Source organism: Schistocerca serialis, chromosome 4 (assembly GCF_023864345.2).
Source record: "Schistocerca serialis cubense isolate TAMUIC-IGC-003099 chromosome 4, iqSchSeri2.2, whole genome shotgun sequence".
Lineage (NCBI taxonomy): Eukaryota > Metazoa > Arthropoda > Insecta > Orthoptera > Acrididae > Schistocerca > Schistocerca serialis.
The window spans coordinates 554,049,731-554,069,420 of record NC_064641.1 but is presented as its reverse complement, the minus strand read 5'-3'; positions in this window follow the sequence as shown (position 1 = coordinate 554,069,420).

Here is a 19,690-nt window from a genome sequence, read left to right as displayed (position 1 = left end):
TTCTTTGTTTCCGTAGTACCTTTCGTACATGATTGTTATACCACGGTGGATCTTTCCCCTCGCTTTGGACCTTAGTCGGTACGAACTTATCTAAGGCGTACTGGACGATGTTTCTGAATTTTTTCCATTTTTGTTCCACATCCTCTTCCTCAGAAATGAACGTTTGATGGTGGTCACTCAGATATTCTGCGATTTGTGCCCTATCACTCTTGTTAAGCAAATATATTTTCCTTCGTTTCTTGGCATTTCTTATTACACTTGTAGTCATTGATGCAACCACTGACTTATGATCACTGATACCCTCTTCTACATTCACGGAGTCGAAAAGTTCCGGTCTATTTGTTGCTATGAGGTCTAAAACGTTAGCTTCACGAGTTGGTTCTCTAACTATCTGCTCGAAGTAATTCTCGGACAAGGCAGTCAGGATAATGTCACAAGAGTCTCTGTCCCTGGCTCCAGTTCTGATTGTGTGACTATCCCATTCTATACCTGGTAGATTGAAGTCTCCCCCTATTACAATAGTATGATCACGAAACTTCTTCACGACGTTCTGCAGGTTCTCTCTGAGGCGCTCAACTACTACGGTTGCTGATGCAGGTGGTCTATAGAAGCATCCGACTATCATATCTGACCCACCTTTGATACTTAACTTAACCCAGATTATTTCACATTCGCATTCGCTAATAACTTCACTGGATATTATTGAATTCTTTACTGCTATAAATACTCCTCCACCATTGGCGTTTATCCTATCCTTGCGGTATATATTCCATTCTGTGTCTAGGATTTCGTTACTGTTCACTTCCGGTTTTAACCAACTTTCCGTTCCTAATACTATATGCGCACTATTTCCTTCAATAAGAGATACTAATTCAGGAACCTTGCCCTGGATACTCCTGCAGTTTACCAATATTACGTTAACTTTTCCTGTTTTTGGTCTCTGAGGACGGACGTTCTTTATCAACGATGATAATGTCCTCTCTGGTAAGCCGTCAGGTATTTTATCGTTTCGCCCAAGGGGGGGTCCCTCTAACCTAAAAAACCCCCGTGTGCACGCCACACGTGCTCTGCTACCCTAGTAGCTGCTTCCGGCGTGTAGTGCACGCCTGACCTGTCTAGGGGGGCCCTACAGTTCTCCACCCAATAACGGAGGTCGATGAATTTGCAACCATTATAGTCGCAGAGTCGTCTGAGCCTCTGGTTTAGACCCTCCACACGGCTCCAAACCAGAGGACCGCGATCGACTCTGGGCACTATGCTGCAGATATTAAGCTCAGCTTGCACTCCGCGTGCGATGCTGGTTGTCTTCACCAAATCAGCCAGCCGCCGGAAGGAACCAAGGATGGCCTCAGAACCCAAGCGGCAGGCGTCATTCGTTCCGACATGTGCTACTATCTGCAGCCGGTCATACCCAGTGCGTTCAATAGCTGCCGGAAGGGCCTCCTCCACATTACGGACGAGACCCCCCGGCAAGCACACCGAGTGCACACTGGCATTCTTCCCCGACCTACCCGCTATTTTCCTAAGGGGCTCCATAACCCGCCTAACGTTGGAGCTCCCTATAACTAATAGGCCCGCCCTCTGTGACTGTCGGGACCTTGCCGGAGAATCGGCCACTGGCCCAACAGGCGAGGCATCCTGTGGTGGCTCGGAAACGATGTCATCACCACTAGGAAGCACCCCGTACCTGTTGGAAAGGGGTAAGGCAGCTACCACGCGGCCAGATCCCACCTTCGCCTTTCGGCCAGGCACGCGCGAGCCCACCACTGTCCGCCATTCACCCTGGAGTGATGGCTGACCGGTAAGATGCTCACTGCCGGAAGACGCAGCGACATCAGGGGTTCCATGCGATTCCAAGGCCACCGAAGTAGGCATAGGTCTCACCACAGTTGCCCCAACGCCACTACGAGCCGACGCCTGCGCCTCGAGCTCGATGAGCCTAACAGACAAAGCCTCCACCTGCCCCCGAAGAGTGGCCAATTCTCCTTGCGTCCGCTCACAACAACCACAGTCCCTACACATGGCTATGTTTACCCTACAAGCGAACGGTGTACTCGCCTTATTAGCAGCAGGAAATCGAAGTGCTCTCTCACTGACGGTCTAACCGACACTGAGCTGTTCTAACCAAACAAACAAAAGCCTGTACGATACGAGGGTCGATAGCAACGGCGATACTGTACACTACACTGTTATTAAAATAAACGGTTGTGTCTAGTAGGCACTCAAACACGCAAGAAATTACAAAAATAAAATAGTAACTACCCAGATAACTGAAAATAAGTTGTACCTGTTTGAAGCTCGCAAAAATGTGTAACAAGCGAACGGTGTACTCGCCTTATTAGCAGCAGGAAATCGAAGTGCTCTCTCACTGACGGTCTAACCGACACTGAGCTGTTCTAACCAAACAAACAAAAGCCTGTACGATACGAGGGTCGATAGCAACGGCGATACTGTACACTACACTGTTATTAAAATAAACGGTTGTGTCTAGTAGGCACTCAAACACGCAAGAAATTACAAAAATAAAATAGTAACTACCCAGATAACTGAAAATAAGTTGTACCTGTTTGAAGCTCGCAAAAATGTGTAACAAGCGAACGGTGTACTCGCCTTATTAGCAGCAGGAAATCGAAGTGCTCTCTCACTGACGGTCTAACCGACACTGAGCTGTTCTAACCAAACAAACAAAAGCCTGTACGATACGAGGGTCGATAGCAACGGCGATACTGTACACTACACTGTTATTAAAATAAACGGTTGTGTCTAGTAGGCACTCAAACACGCAAGAAATTACAAAAATAAAATAGTAACTACCCAGATAACTGAAAATAAGTTGTACCTGTTTGAAGCTCGCAAAAATGTGTAACAAGCGAACGGTGTACTCGCCTTATTAGCAGCAGGAAATCGAAGTGCTCTCTCACTGACCTCAGCAGTTGAGTCCCGTAGTGCTCAGAGCCATTTGAACCAATTTTTTTTGTCAGATCATAGTCATGTGTTCTTTAGTAATCAGACGACCATCTGTGCAGCTGTGTTACTAAGTAAAGTCAGTTTTTATCGTAATTCAGATCTCAGCAAATATTATCCAGTATTAGTAGATAGACCAGAATTGCACTAAGCTGTGCCATTTGCTAGCAGATATATAGACAGATTTAAGTGTCACCTTCCCGTATAAATAAATAAAAAAGAAATATAATTAAATTTGGTTAATTAACTTCTGTCAAATGAAAACTGACAAATCATAACTCATGAAAAACTGATAAATTTTGACGGAAGCAGCGCTACGCCATGGCGCTGTGAAATCAATCTGTCCGTGAGAAACAAACTGAAAAATTCTTACTTCCTGGTGGTGTCACCGGATAACACCGTCTATATATCTGCTCATAAATGCCACAGCTTAGTGCAATGCTGGCCTATCTACTAATACTGGATAATATTTGCTGAGATCTGAATTACGAGAAAAACTGACTTTACCTAGTGACATAGCTCCACTCTTTTGAGAAATGTTATACCTGCAGAAGACAGGCTAACTGTGGAACTGGGATTTCTTGATACAGGAGAGAGCTACTCTAGTAACACTGGACTATCACATTGAACATTAACCAAAATAATTCCAGAAAAGTGTGAATCGATTTATAAAGCACTGAAGGCGGGATATGTTAAAGTAAATAAATATTTAGTACGCTATGTCGGCAATAAGAACTATTTCTATTTTTGAATAATTTAGTTAACGGGTTTAGTGTTCCAACAACTACAAAATTAATAAATAGTACGAAACAGATGAAGCGCTTTTTAACTTTTAGCTTCCAGAGTTCAAAACCAGACAAAGTAGAATGGAAAGCTAAGAAAGAATTTTTTATCTTAGAGTGTGACCACATACTCTATTCCGGCTTGCTGTAAAGCTGACTGGATGGTTCAAATGGCTCTGAGCACTATGGGACTTAACATCTGTGGTCATGAGTCCCCTAGAACTTAGAACTACTTAAACCTAACTAACCCAAAGACATCACACACATCCATGCCCGAGGCAGGATTCGAACCTGCGACCGTAGCGGTCACGCGGTTACAGACTGAAGCGCCTATAACCGCACGGCCACACTGGCCGGCCTGACTGAATGTTTAGATTTAGAGGTGGATGGCTGTAACTGTGATTGTGGACTTATGTCGCCTGCAGCATATTCCACCTGTCCATCAACACACAATTAACAGCATGAGCTGTGGTCCTTGGTCACCCCTCCACCCTAACCGAAGCAAGTTTGAGTAAAAGAACAAACCAACGTTGAAGCCATGTTCACAAACACACTACAGAGACGTCAAATAGCTGTAGCGACGCCAGCGCTCAGAGCGGTTACATTTTACATAGCAGTGAACAGAAGACGAGCGACTTTTATGATCTTATTTATTTGACGACAGGCGAAATTTGACAAACTTCCCTCTTAGACCATCAAATTTCTTTGACATAAATATTTGACATATCAACTTTGACGAAGAAATATGACAGTATAATACCAGCCTAGCACTCGAGAACTGCCACGCTACACACAGCCACCGGAAGGCAACCTAAACGCCAGCAGATGTCGCTGGCGTCACGGACATCTTTCTCACGCCAGTCATGTTACAGGAAGCTCGGTATCCTGGCATCGACGGCTGTACTTGTACTGGTACATGGGCCCTGAGAGGCCAGTTTAGTCCGAGTGAGATTCCAGAGCAGGGTGCTGATAGAAACAGTCACCTGAGCAAACGAATTTTGATACCAGAAAGAACATCTTACTGCTAAAATTTTATGTAAAGTATTTCATTGATAAATACGCTCTACAGTTTTACAATATTACCTGTTCTGACCAATAGTTAAGTATCCGTATAAAAGGAAAACAAATTTTACTCTGCAGGCTGACGTATGTCACAATTCGTATGTCACAATACATTATTATTAATCAAGATATTAAATTAGATGACAAAGCGTATTGAAATTCCTAATATATTTGAAAATGAATCACTGTAAACTCAGTCTGAGTTGTTTCACAAGGTGCACTAGTTTGTACTGTGTCACCTATTTTTGTGGTACTTTCAACAGATCAGGACATGAGCGATGATAGGTTGAAACCGTTAAAGTTGTGAAAGTTGATAGTGATTGTATCAATGAAATATCCTGATAAGAATGTTCACGTTTTGCTCCGCTAGGGTAAGCGCTCGATGAAGTCCAGGACTGGTGGGCTGGTTATAAGGCTGAGCAAAATGAAACCGAATAGTGCTTCTTCTCTGCCGGCTTTTTCGAGCCGTGTAAGTTTCAGTTTTCTACGAGCCACTGAAGAGTAAACGGGCATTATTTTGCCAGTACTCTCGGCGAGGGAATCCGCGGGGCCCTCGAGAGGCCGCGGCTCGGAACGCAAACAACGGGAGGCGGGTCGGCGCCAGGCGTTAACTGCGGCTGCCTCCGGCAGGGGAGCGGGCGGCGCTGCCGCTGCGCTCTGTTTGACCGCCGGAGAGCGGGCAAGCGAGCGAAACTTCCAGCGTCAACAGTGGGGAAGCCGATGCGAAAATTACACTTCTGAATGCCGAATCCGGACAAGTTTAATGGTTTTGTTTTTTCTTCGCCGCAAAATGTTGCGAAAGAAGGGGGGTACGAGAAAGGAGCGCGCATTGAAGGAAACGGCCATTGTTCGCGAGCATTGTTGGCGAGGAGGATGGTAATGAGAGAGCGCTACGGCTTCGGGACCTTTCAGTATCCTTCGCATATGATTGGATGCCGCGGTAAAGAAGTTAACGGCACCTCCTCGCTGTACGTGTACTCGGCTGGATCGACGGAAGAACATGTTTTCTGTCAAACTGCTTGTCTGCAGGAAGCGGTCTACCTCAGACTATTGCGTTGTAGGCTCCACTGTTCAACGTGTGTTATAATGACGCTTTAAACAAGTACATCTTGTACATTAAGCAGTTGTTTACAAACTAAAATTGTAGAAACTCAAATGACTCAAATACAAAGAGATATTTAGCTCGATATAACGTCCAGTCTTCAATGGCTGGTTGGTTGGTCAAATTGGGGGAAGGAGATCAAACAGCGAGGTCATTGGTCCCATCGGATTAAGGAAGGATGGGGAAGGAAGTCGGCGGTGCCCTTTCAAAGGAACCATTCTGGCATTTGCCTGAAGTGAGTTAGGGAAAACATAGGAAACCTAAATCAGGATGGCCGGACCACGGGTTTGAATCAGTCTTGAATGCAGACAAGTGGTAAGTACTCTCTGCTATTCAAAGTGAAAAATATATTGAACCTCCACTGGATTAAATACCAGGCTTGCAATTAATATTCTGATTATATCTGTAACTTCTTAGATATTCTGCATAGTACATGTCAAGGCTACACCACATTAAATTTCTTCCGATTCCAATCAATAAAATGAAAATGGTTCAAATGGCTCTAAGCACTATGGGACTTAACATCTAAGGTAATCAGACCCCTAGACTTAGAAACTAATTGAACCTAACTAACCTAAGGACATCACACACATCCATGCCCGGGGCAGGATTCGAACCTGCGACCGTAGGAGGCGCGCGGTTCCGGACTGAAGCGCCTACAACCGCTCGGTCACAGCGGCTGGCTCGCTAAAATGACGCTGCACACATTGTTATTAGCCTAATCTTTTCTTCATGATCTCTATGGGAGCGATTCGTTATGGCTGGAGAAAATTGGTAGATAGTTCACTTAATACTCATTCTTGAAACTTTGTAACTAGACTCTTGAAGAGATAATTGGCGTATATCTTCAAGAGCTTGTCAGTTCATTTTTTTTTAAATTTCCGTTATGCTTCCCCGTCAATGTTCCCTGTTAGTCCTATTTGGTACAGGACCGACGAACTTGAACAGCATTCTGTGCTGAGGTGCAATTATGTTTAGTAAGCACTCTACTTTGTGGACTGACTGCATTTTACCAGTTTTCTGTCAATGAAATGAAGTGTGCCGCCTGCTTTGCCTGTGATTGAGTCTGTGTGGTTATTACATTTCGCATTCATATAAATTGTCGCACCTACATAGGGCGTTCGGGATATAAGTGCAGATATTTTTGCTAGTGACTGAGGACAGTGTACTGAACAAGATTACGTCGGTATCTATTTCATTTGTAGACTAATAATTATAGTTATTAGGGGTAGTATGTTTTTAGATTGGTTAGTACCTCCAAATAATGTGGCGAGAACAGGCCGTTAATGTTTATAATCTTCTGGGCAGCAGGTCAGGTGTTAAAGAGTAGACGCGTGGACGCGAAAAGTTTAGTCTCTGACAAGCGTAATCCACTTAGTCTTGCATCTATGATGGTGCAGAAAAGATCAGCTAGTAAATTATGTGACGTGTTTGAAGGAAGACTTAGACGCAGAGAAAACCCAACTACGGGTCATTTTAAGGAAGCAATGATCATAATATCTGCACTTACACCCCTAACACACTCTATATTTACATGACTTGGCTCATATATATTGTAGTCATAGGATACGATTTTCCTACATTTTGTGAAGTGCACAAATTCACATTTCTGTACATTTAAAGCAAATTATCAGTTGTTTCACAACATCGAAAACTTGTCAAAGTCTAACTGGATATTTGAACAGATTTTTCAGACAGACCTGCCAGAAGTCTGACGTTACGGTAATATTGAGCCATTATTTACATTTAATTAGTGTACTGTTGACAGCATAATAGGGTCAGCAATTCAAGGGTGAAAATGTACATCTGTTCAGGAAACACTATATCAACGACGTTTTACTTGCCATTTCTTCAATAGGCATAAAGGAAGATTATGGGTTTAAAGTCCTATCGAGGGCAAGATGACACGGTGCATAGCTTCAGACAGGACCTCTAGGTTTTTCTAGGAAGAATCTCGAGTTTCATCTTAATCAATCTGGAAAAAAGGAAATCTTAAATTCTTGTGACTAGACGGCTATTGGATCTCCGCTCCTTCCGAAATCAAATCCAGTGTTCTGGTCAGCGCACCACCTTACTTTGGATCGTGTCTTTCTGTTGGGATGTCAATAACGTTCGGCATCAAAAGGAGACCTCCTAGAATACGTGGGAAATTTGAAAGGCAGATTTGTGCAAATTAACAGGAACTCTCGAAAAGTTTTGAATTTATAGATAAGAGTTCAGGTAAAATTTCTGAAAGAGAATTTAGAGCGAGATATCAATATACACTGTTGATATAACTTTGGAAGTGTCATATGTAGTACACTAAATTCAAATAAACTATAATACTTCTTCGTCAACAATACAACCGTTCCATACAAATTAAGAACTGTTCTTCCTCTATCATTGTTTTGTCTTACGAAGTATTCGCTTCGGATAATCATTTAATAATTACGAAACTGTTCTCAATTGTTGTCACAACATTAACTTAATTCAAGTTGTGGATGGATAGAAAAGGGTATGGTGAAGGAACTGGAGGGAAGTTCGAATTCAGTTACGTCAATAAACTGAGAAATGTGTCATCTTAGTTTTGTGTGCCTTCGTATCCCTGTTGCCTGTAACTCGGTACCTGAGGTACAAATGGGGAATAAGACTGAAACCTGTCTTAACATGTTAAAACCACAACAATAATTGTTGGCGTTTTAGAATCAATGATTGTAGGTGGTTTTATATATGTTTGCATTTTTCTGGCGTTCATTGTACTTTCAACACGCCTATGCAAGCATACTGTAAACAGTTTATCAGACGCATATAAGCAAAGAATCACTTGTTTTGTCATCGGTATACATATTTTAAAAAGATAAACTTGTAAAACAGCTCATCTAAACGTACAAACTTTTCAAAATATTGTTCAGTACATTATTTCTTAACGGCGGCCCATTGTTTACGGACGAAGGGTATGTAGGATCACTGAGAGGGTTTGAAAATGGATGACATGTGAAAGTAAGTCCGAACATGCCCTAATTAAAAGATACGTCATGTTATGTAGAATGTTGAGAACCATGAACCAAACTAGCAAAGCGATCTGACCACAAAGAGTTTGTTGGTAATTGACTGGGCAATGAACGCTTGCTTCTTTGCGAAACAACTTACAACGTGCATATGGATCCAGTCTATTACAATAATTCACAATTAAAAGACATCAAATAATCTGCCTTTATGTAGAATGGAGGACTGCCATTCTTCCAACTCCGTTATCTCCGTTATCTTCGGTTTTCTGCGGAAGGTGAATAACTGCAGTGACAAAGCCATTGAAATCTACCAATTGCCGAAGGCAAGTAGTACGTTTCACGATTGGTCGTATGCCGACACACTGTAAGATGACTGCTTAACGCGAGTGGCCATAAACTAGGTCAAAAAGGAAAGTGAGTGACAAGGAAAAATTGATTTGGATTTAAATCCATACATTTCTCTTCAAAGGTAGTTAAATCACATTGCACGTCTACATCTACATCTACATGATTACTCTGCAATTCACATTTAAGTGCTTGGCAGAGGGTTCATCGTACCACAATCATACTATCTCTCTACCATTCCACTCCCGAATAGCGCGCGGGAAAAACGAACACGTAAACCTCTCTGTTGGAGCTCTGATTTCCCTTATTTTATTTTGATGATCATTCCTACCTATGTAGGTTGAGCTCAACAAAATATTTTCTCATTGGGAAGAGAAAGCTGGTGACTGAAATTTCGTAAATAGATCTCGCCGCGACGAAAAACGTCTTTGCTTTAATGACTTCCATCTCAACTCGCGTATCATATCTGCCACACTCTCTCCCCTATTACGTGATAATACAAAACGAGCTGCCCTTTTTTGCACCCTTTCAATGTCCTCCGTCAATCCCACCTGGTAAGGATCCCACACAGTAATGTTTGTAAAACACAAGAAATCCAGAGTTCTAATGCTAAAGAAAATCAAACAAAGCAAAATCTACATATGTCGCAAACATTGATAAAGGAGCACTGACAGGGAATGAAATGACATTAAATTTACTACCATTCATATGAATGAGAAACAAATTCTGTAACAAGTCGACTCACAAAAGGACAGATTCTCACAAACAAGATGCGACACTTAAGCCATGAAAGTTTCAGTTAAATTCTCCACTTTCAATTTCGCGATGCGAACAAAGAAAGTATTTACGCACGAATCCTAGGATTTCTGTGAACGAACAGCAAACTCATACTACAAATGTGCTCACGCTACACACTCGAAGTACATCTTACCACATTGCTCCGCGCGGGTTAGCCGCTCGGTCTAAGGCTCCTTACCCCGGTTCGAGCAGCTCCCGAATGAGCGTGTGTGTTGTTCTTAGCGTAAATTTAAGTTAGATTAGGTAGTGTGTAACTCTAGGGACCGATGACCTCAGCTATTTGGTCCCATAGGAACTTATCACCTTACCACACTGCGAACCTGTAGGCAGACAACCGCTCCGTCAGACTGCAAACAAGACTTATCCCAAGCAAGTCAGAGCAGTAACTTCTTCAAACTCGCACCTCAAAATGCCGCCAGGCGGACTGGTTGGTCAGCTCAGCCGGAACTGAAAGACTGCTGAATACCTGAAGGACAAACCGAAAACTACTTACAAAATTGTGTATTTGCAGAAGACATGTGTAACTAACACGTAAAATGTTTGAATAACGAATGATGCAGATTAAATAGTGAAAGTGGCAGATATAACAAACAACTTTGAAGTATAAGTGTACAATATTTACTAAAGTGAAATTCTTGGCAGACGGATATGCGTCGGGCCTTTTAGTGTTGACAGTGCGAATTTTTAACTGGAGCACACCTGCATTTTCATGTAGTCACTGAAGCTAGTAGTGACAGTCAAAATGTTGAGGATCGGTGTTACATGAAATATTAGTGAATATAAAGTGTTATGTAGACTTCAAGTAAGCAGTCAAAATGTGACATGAGGAAGAATATTAACGAATAGTACAGAGGAATAAATGATAATAAGGAGCTACGAAGAAAGTAGTGTTAGGCTTTAAAGTGAGTCAAATTGTTACGGTTAACAAGTACAATGCGCAACATAATTAAAGGATCATTTTTTCGAAACCCCGTAATTGTCTCCCACTGTGACGCAGAAGTTTGAAATTTGGTTCAAAGTTGGCTACAACCATCTTATGCAATGGTGCAAAAGTTTGGCGCCATGCGACATCACCCTCGGTCTCGGGGACGCTTCAACCAACAAGGTGTCGACGTTCTTGAAAAAAAGCCTAGAGGTCAGGCTCTCGGTGTCGCTAGAAACCGAAGGCAATGGATCAGAGTGACTTGCTGTGGTGCAGAATGCCTCGTAGACGTATGTGCGGGCCGCACTGTCAAATCAGTGAATTTGGAAAAGGATGCATTATTGGCATGAGAGAACGTGATTGATCTTCCGGGAAATTTCTGCTCCTGTGGGACGAAGTGCTTCCGGTGCAACGGGTGTGTGCAGAATGGTTCACGGAAGGACGTAGAACACAATGAGATGGGCCAGGTTGCACCATCCAGACCGCCCCCCTTCACGAGAAGAACGACGCCTTATCTGAATGGCATTGCAGCTCATATCTCAGATGTGCGTCCTTCTTGGCTCTGGCACAACAGTGAAACTATGTAACACATCATACACTATAAGGGGTGACAGTCCTTCGCCGTTTGTCACGGCATGTGTTACGTGCGGGTCGTCCGCTTCTCTCCCTACCTAACGAATCTGCAGAAAAATGTTAGACGCCAATGGTGTATGGATCGATGTCAGTGAGGACAGAAATGACCTCAGATTGTGTTTTGGGACGAATCCAGGTTCTGTTTGTTTAAAATGATGACCGCATTTTGATTCGCCGCAGACAGGAGCAGCGGCATCACAGTGACAGCATTTACACAAGACTTATTGTGCCAACTCAAGGCCTTAGGGTGCGGGGTGCTATTGAGTGCAACCACAAATCACAGTCCAGTTCACTGTGATCAGTGTGACCTACATGAGTGACATCCTGCGTAGCCATACCCTTTCTGCACAACACCCCAGACTCCATTTTTCTGTAAGACAGTACACCACCATGTGATAATGCACGAACGAGTTATCAGAGCCCATGGCGGACCCTGTGCCTACTAGGCAACAGAACACATGCTGAACCGAGGTGACTGGAATGATAATTATTTCTGCAGAACATACTAATGTACATGTCCTGTGAATGTTAAAGTCATATTTCCAGTCGGTCAAGGTGTTCTGTTTTTTCTTTTCTTTTTCGAACATAAGTGTACAGGTGGCGTGAAAAGTGGATTAATATGTCACATTTCCAGTAAATTTCGCCAAACTTCTGCCCAGCGCCACTGTGGACGTGTCACACAATGAGAAGAGCGTGACAGCCCCCCTTACCCACACTCTACCCCTTCAGAGTTGAAACAATGCGGTTTTCTTATGAGTGGCCGAAGAAAACATTTCATACACACCACCGCTCAGAATCGATACGAAAAGACTTCAGTGGGTAGCACAAATGGCATGAATGAAACCACGCCTTTCCTCGAGAGTTTGATTTCCGCTGTCGAAAATGATAGTTCGCAGTGCGATGAGCGAGAGAAAGACGTTCTTGACAATACTTGACACAGCTGTCATCTTCCTGACGCTTCAACTCTCTACGAACATCGTGGACCATCGACACCACTGAACTTGATCTCGCCCGTTTGGAGAACACTGAGATGGCAATTTGTGCTCTGTTATACAGTGTGGAAGCACTAGGAACCGTTCAGAACCATTCGGCGAAATTTGAACGTGATCCGAAGCAGCAAAGGATGCTTATGCTTTTTCAGTGCTCCTGTTCCATGTCCTGCGTGACCACAGAGGGGTTCAACATTGACACAAACCTGAACATAGTGGCAAAGGGTCTCTCTAAGATTCCCAGTTCGACATAACCCTTGTGGCATCTGCCCTTATTTGCTGAGAAATGTGACTTTACAGAGAAAACCGGTGAAGTTGTCCTAGGCACCTGCAGGAAGGCAAATGGCATCGGAATTGTGTCAAGTGGTTGCCTACCTGCAGGCGCCTAGGGCTACTTTGATGTTTTATCTGTAAAGACACATTTTTAAAATTCTCAAGAAATGTCGGCAGGTGCCACCAAGGGGAGAGGGGAAGTCTTGCAGTTTAGCCACGGATGCATCAATATCGCACACCTCCATGATCATGAACAGGAGGGTGCGAAACAGAAATGCTCACTGAAAAAGCATAAGCTACTTTGGGTCAAGTTCGGGTCTCGCCGATTGGTTTTGAACGATCCCTATTGGTTCCACTCCGTAACAGAGAAAACTGCGGTCGTACTGCACTCCAGAGGCGTGAGATCACCTTCACTAGCGTTGCAGTCCCGTGATGTCTGTCGAGAAGGGTTGAATCACCCAGGAGGTACCAAAGGTTATCAAGAACATCTTCCGGTTGCTCAGCGCACTGTGAATTGATGTTTCTGACGGCGAAATGTGTGGAAAACAACGTCCCAGGCACCCTCCGACGTCTTTTCTGTCGATTCTGAACGACGGTGTGTCTGAAATATTTTGCTCGGTCACCCATAAGAAAACCACATGATTTCAACGAAGATCGTCGCCGTTTTCACCTCCATCAAAGAGGCGTCAAAAGAATGGGTGAAATGTGGGTAAGAGGGGGTGCGGCGATCTTTCCATCGATTGACACCTCCATCGTGGCGCTGGGCAGAATTGTGGTGAAATTTGGTGGCCAAGTGACATCATTAACCCACTTAATACATCACATGAACTGAGTTCTGGCATTTTTTCACAAGTGCCAACATCCTGCTGTTTCAAGAGTCGTCGGCGCCATGGTTTTAGGCCAATACGAAGGAAGGTTGTAGGCAGTTTTGAGCCAAATGGCAAGACTTAAGCGTCATAGTGGGAGACAATTACGAAGTTTCGAAAGAGTGATCTTTTAATTCTGTTTTGCAGTGTACACTGATCAGCCACAACATTGTACCCACCGATCTACGATCGATATAAACCCGTCCAGGAGATAGAAGCGTCACCTGGCGAGAAATGACTGTTAGACAGACACATTCACGGTGTTTGTAGTATCAGTGAGCGAACTGTCCGTATGTGGAAAGGGGAAGGCGTGCTGTCGTCTGAGTTTGACTGAGGGTATATTGTGATGGCTTGGAGGCTCGGCACGAGCATTTCGGCAATGCGCGATTTGTCGGGTGTTCGAAGACGCTGTGGTAAGTGTCTTCAACACGTGGCAAAACCAAGGTGAAACCACACCGTGGGCCTCATTACAGATGTCGGACGTCGCAGGCCGGTAAAACTGGACGGGCGTCGGACTGTGGCGGAACTAACATCAGCCTTCAACCTTAAAAATCCCTTCAGGTTTGCTGCCGGTTCCTAAAATCAACTCGATTCAATATTTCGACTATTCAACTATTCGTCATCTTCAGGAGAACGCTGCTTCTGCTCCTGAGCCCGCAAATCGACGTCCTAATAGGTCTCCGTACCGCACACGGCGCATACGTCCCCAACTACCGTTGCTGCCCTCCAAGACAGGGCAGGTGGCGCGCTCTTAGTAAAACACCGGCGGCAACGATATATCGTACACAGAGACTATTGTACCGAGGATTGGTGTTAAAGATGAAAACCACGGCTGTAGCTGGGCTGTAAGTTTTTGTTAAAAATTGAATATTATTTCCGCGATAGCCAATTTCGGTGTTAAAAGGCAATTTTCAACTTGTAACACCATAGTTTAGACACTATATACCTTTTGTTGATTTATTTTGCTTTCTGTTTTGTTCAACATTCCATCGTTGAGCTTCTGTAAATGTTGTTTGATTGAATCAAATGATGCAAATGGCTCTGTGCACTATAGGACTTAACATCTGAGGTCATCAGTCCCCTAGAACTTAGAACTACTTAAACCTAACTAACCTGCGACCGTAGCGGTTCCATACTGTAGCGCCTAGAAGCGCTCGGCCACACCGGCCGGCGATTGAATCGACAACACAAAATTATATACTCCTTTCTTTGTAAATACTTTGATGGCATGGTTTGATTCTATGCAATGTAGTGTATCTATTATTTGAATTCTTTGTCTCATTTGGGGGAAAAAAACTTACTGTATATATTTGGAATTTGGGTGAATAATTTTTTGTAGAAATGTCAATATATGCAAATGTTCTGTTTTATGTAATATGTATGGTTGCTATTATGTAAACTGCTGACTTTCACTTAGGGTTCTTAGTTATTTTGTATGTAAAAGGCGTTGTGATTCCGCTATGGAACAGAACCTGGTAGCGCGCGCAAAATGTGGTTGGCATGGATAAAAAGGTGGCACCAAGAGTCAGTCAGGAACGAGCTACCTATCAACTGCTCACGTAAAATTTGTGTATTGTGCTGGTTCCGAGAGAGGCTTTTCATGGCGCATTCCTATGCCTCGGATGGATGGATAAAGAGCTGGAACTATTCTGGAATTGGTATCTATCATCGCCACCAAGAAATGACAGAGTCCAGCAATTATACCCGCAAATCCACCTACCAACATGCAATCGCCACCACATTGCGCAATCACTGAAAAGGAACCAAGGAATAGTAGAAATGGACAGTGAAGGATCAGCTCATGTGGATGATTTATTTGTTTTCAATAAAAAGGTAACCAAAAGACTATTTATGAAAACTTACCTTGATTTATCCTGTCACATTTCCACTTAGGATCCTTCCCATGCTAAGGTTATTACCGAGTGTCCTTATTGAAAGAACATTAAAGTTCAGTGTTTTACTAATTAATGCCACTTGAAGATAGTAATAGGAAACTAAGTTAAAGTTAATGTAGCAGAACTGAGTAATATAGTAATTGATGCTTACTGAAAATATTTTTTCTATTAAAACTGCTTATTAATATTTTGTTACCAACTTCTAAAGTGAATGTTCTCAAAACTGTGGCTTATAGAGTTTTTCAAATTAAATAATCACAGTGCAGTCAGTTGAAAATCACCCAAAGGTGAGCTATTGTCTTATAACCACATCAACTTGTGTTCTACTGCAGTAAAAGTTGAGAACTATTACTGTTGAAAGTTACATGTTCATGTTTGTTAAGGGCTTGTTTCTTTAGTGAATTGAAAGTGTGTTTAGTTTGCTCTGCTACAATGGTCAAGATTAAGGGCCCCCCTCCATAGAAAGTAGTTAAAATGCACTAAGTGACTTAATTATAGAAAGTTTCAATTATTCTTGCTATTCAAATGAAATCCTGTACAATATTGGGTTCCTCTCGTGTATTAAAAGTGCATATTAATGGTGTAACAGGACCCACAGTTTGTCTATTGTGCTCACGCTAGATAACGATTAATAGAAAGACGACTATCTATGAAAAGAGTAATTTCTTTATTCAAAAGCTAGTGAGAAGTAATTTGTTAGTGAACTCCATTTAATTTTCATTGTAAGCTGAAAGGTGTTTAGTAGTGAGAAACTTAACTTATGTACAATAGCTAGAACCGTACCCATATTTCATGTCAGACAGGAATATGCTTGAGAAGTAATATTGAACCTATGTCCAATTTATGATTCTAAAGTGCGCTGTAATAGTAATATTATTGAAACCACTCAGTTTGACCAAGCCTTGAAAGCAAAAAGTGGATGTCATTATCTGTTGTACTTATGTTAATAACCTTGTTCTTCTATAACTATTGACACTTCCACTCTCTTTAATGGTAACATCTGCTAGTGACAGAGTTCAATGCACTCTCGTGTGACAAAGTATAGGCTGTGTTTGCCCACTGAAGTTACATATTTTCAGTTTCTTGAACAAGAATGTTATCATTCTTATGCCTAATTAGGCTGGCGACCGTTTTTATCATCATTTGGACACTGTTGATAGGTAAATTATTGTTTGTTACTGTTTAAATATTTACGTAATTCCGACTTTCACTTCCGATAAGCCACCTCCGTAAGGTATATCACGGTCAACACAACTAAATTCCTTTCGGAGGGTAACACTGCTCTGTTGCTTTATACCATAATTGCTTTAACAAGATACTTCCATTTTACGATCTGCATTCAGCTAAGGTTATGGTATAGCAGTAGCACATGGACGGTAGTGTTATAAATTGATATCAAGAATTAGCCAAATAAATTAGTTTTTTGGTGTCTGTTAAAACAGAATTTGAGGCCGAAATTGGACGATCATGCAAATAAATTTCAATTTTCAACGAAAGCTTACAGCCCCACCAGAACCATTGTTTTACCCTGTAACACTTTCGTAGAGGCTATTGGATTTAAAGTAAAGAAGTCGATAACTCTGAAATTCTTCAGGTACGTCCAAGGCGTTTCGGCCTTTGCGATTTTGTGCAAGGATAATTTGCTAAATCACTTGCAAGCGATATACCCTATCGAGCGTGTGACTATCTTGGCCTCAGATATCGATTTTGTTCACTACGTTAACCAAAACAAAAAGTGTTACTAATTTAACTTACTCGTCATTCAGATCTTCAGCTGGGGGAATCCTTTTTTTCCATACGAAGGGTGCTCTGTAGACGTATCTCTCAGGAAAAGCACGAGAGTCTGGCAAGGTAGGCGTTTGCAACCCGGCTGCAAATAGTGAAAATACAGGTACGGAAATATGTGCAGTTCGTGACAATCATGTAACGCATTACACAAGAAAAGTCACAGTAACCACAAGCAGTATTTGTAGATAATCTAGGTTCTGAAGCAGTGACTTCTAACTTACATTCTGTAATCCACCAAGAGACTAAGAGAATACTCTGCTATATCATCAATTTACATCTATCGAACCACGTATTTTTACTTGTCGTAGTTCTTTTGTGACGTTTCGTACTATATAACTGAAACGTGAAATCAATATCAGTCGTGTTTTTATCGAGTTTCACATGCGCCTCCCCATGACAATCCGCGTAATTCGTAAAATCGTCATTCGACAATAAATGAAATTTCCAGCAACATACTAAACCACTTTCCACAGCACAGCTCGGAATTAACTACCGCCAGGTAATAATATTGCGATTCGACACTTCACGGAATTCGGTTCACTTATCGGTAGAGCACTGCTGACAACTTTCACTCTTACAAGATGTTCTGTCATCAACGATGTAAGCAAAAGCATTAACTAATCGATATGTGCCGCCATGACTGTCGCGCGCTCGATGTATATCATCACCTGAAAGTGATCTTGGAAATGAACTTCTCACGTTATCTCTGATTTTCTCACCAGTTGCACGAAATCTTAATCTTTTCTTAGTACTATCGCCTGTCACGCGGTCTATTTTATTTTTTCTCGTTGATTGCCACACAACGAAACTGCCATTGCCTGTTTCCTTTTCTTGTTTGATGGGAGTATGGTACCGTCTAGTGCTGTTTATTGTAAAGTCCTCGCACAAATCTATGAACATACTGAACTTCAGAAACGAAAATCTGTTTTTCTAGGAATCTCTCCTAAATACTTCCGGTTTGATCGTGTGCTTCGACAATGCCACAACTGCCAGTACGCTGTAAACCAGACAAAATATTGGTAATTTTGTGTTTTAATGGGACATGTTCAATACAAACTGCATTACCGCTCTCTTGAAAGAATTTGTTAACGACATGACCACATCTAACTAGATCCTAGTACAATCTTCCACCTAATGGAACAACAGCAACTGTGATGTTGGTTGAAAGCTATATGTAGTTTAACACTGTGTGTTCTCAGTAGTATGTACTGTTCGCATTCTTTGATGTATCTGTCTCACAAGAGGTCTCGACTAGACGCTCTCCAAGTTCCCCTGTACTATGGTGCTTTTCTAACCTGCTGGTAACTAACCCTTAGACTTCCAATTTTATTTCAAAAACATTAATTGTATTTTAACATTAATGTTATTTTAACTAATGTCTTAGTCATAAGTAACAACAGGAAAAGAATATTTCCCGCCGTTATTCAAAAGGGGGTTGGATGGAGCTGGGAAGGGGGGGGGGACTTAACAGGATTATTAATAAGTATCTCATGGTTTTAGAAGAAAACTGGGTAAAAACTGCAACACCATACTGAAGATGAAGGCACACATCGATGGATAGATCATCTCTCCAAGTGTGTAACTCACACTACAAATGCCCTGTATGGACTCTGTTTGTGATGCGGCAAGTGCCAGTTCGTGGGAGCAAGTCGTTGAAACAGTGTGCCCGGAAAGACACAAAGCAGAACGCTTTGAGAATCTGGTAATTGTGTTGCCTAACTGTAGGTGCTAAATAATTCCATGTGATAATACGGCGACGAGGGTTAACAATGAAACTTGAGGACAGCCACCATGCAGGTGTCATTTGTAATTATAAGAATTCTACTGATCATTAGTAGCCTTCTCTTTTCCAGTGGGACACTGATGCAAGCACCAAATTCTGATTGGTACTCTGATAATCTGTCATGGGACACATATGGCCGCGCGGTTAGAGGCGCCATGTCACTGATTGCGCCCCCCCCCCCCGCCCTCCCTCGGGTATGGGTGTGTGTTTTTTTCTTAGCATAAGTTAGTTTAAGGTAGTTTAAGTAGTGTGTAAGTCTAGGGACCGATGACCTCAGCAGTTTGGTCCCTTAGGAGTTCATACACGTATGTCCTGTTGGTGGTCAAACGGTTAGTACCATCCAGCTTTCCAAGTCTCCTTCTTCCTCTTTCTCTCTTCTCTGCAATATTTCCTTCTGTGTGTTTTCTTTGCACGCAGTTTCTTCGTATTATATGACCCAGCCAAGACGTTCTGATCATTTCCACTAGTTATGTGAGTTGGTATAGGAAGTTAAATGCAAAA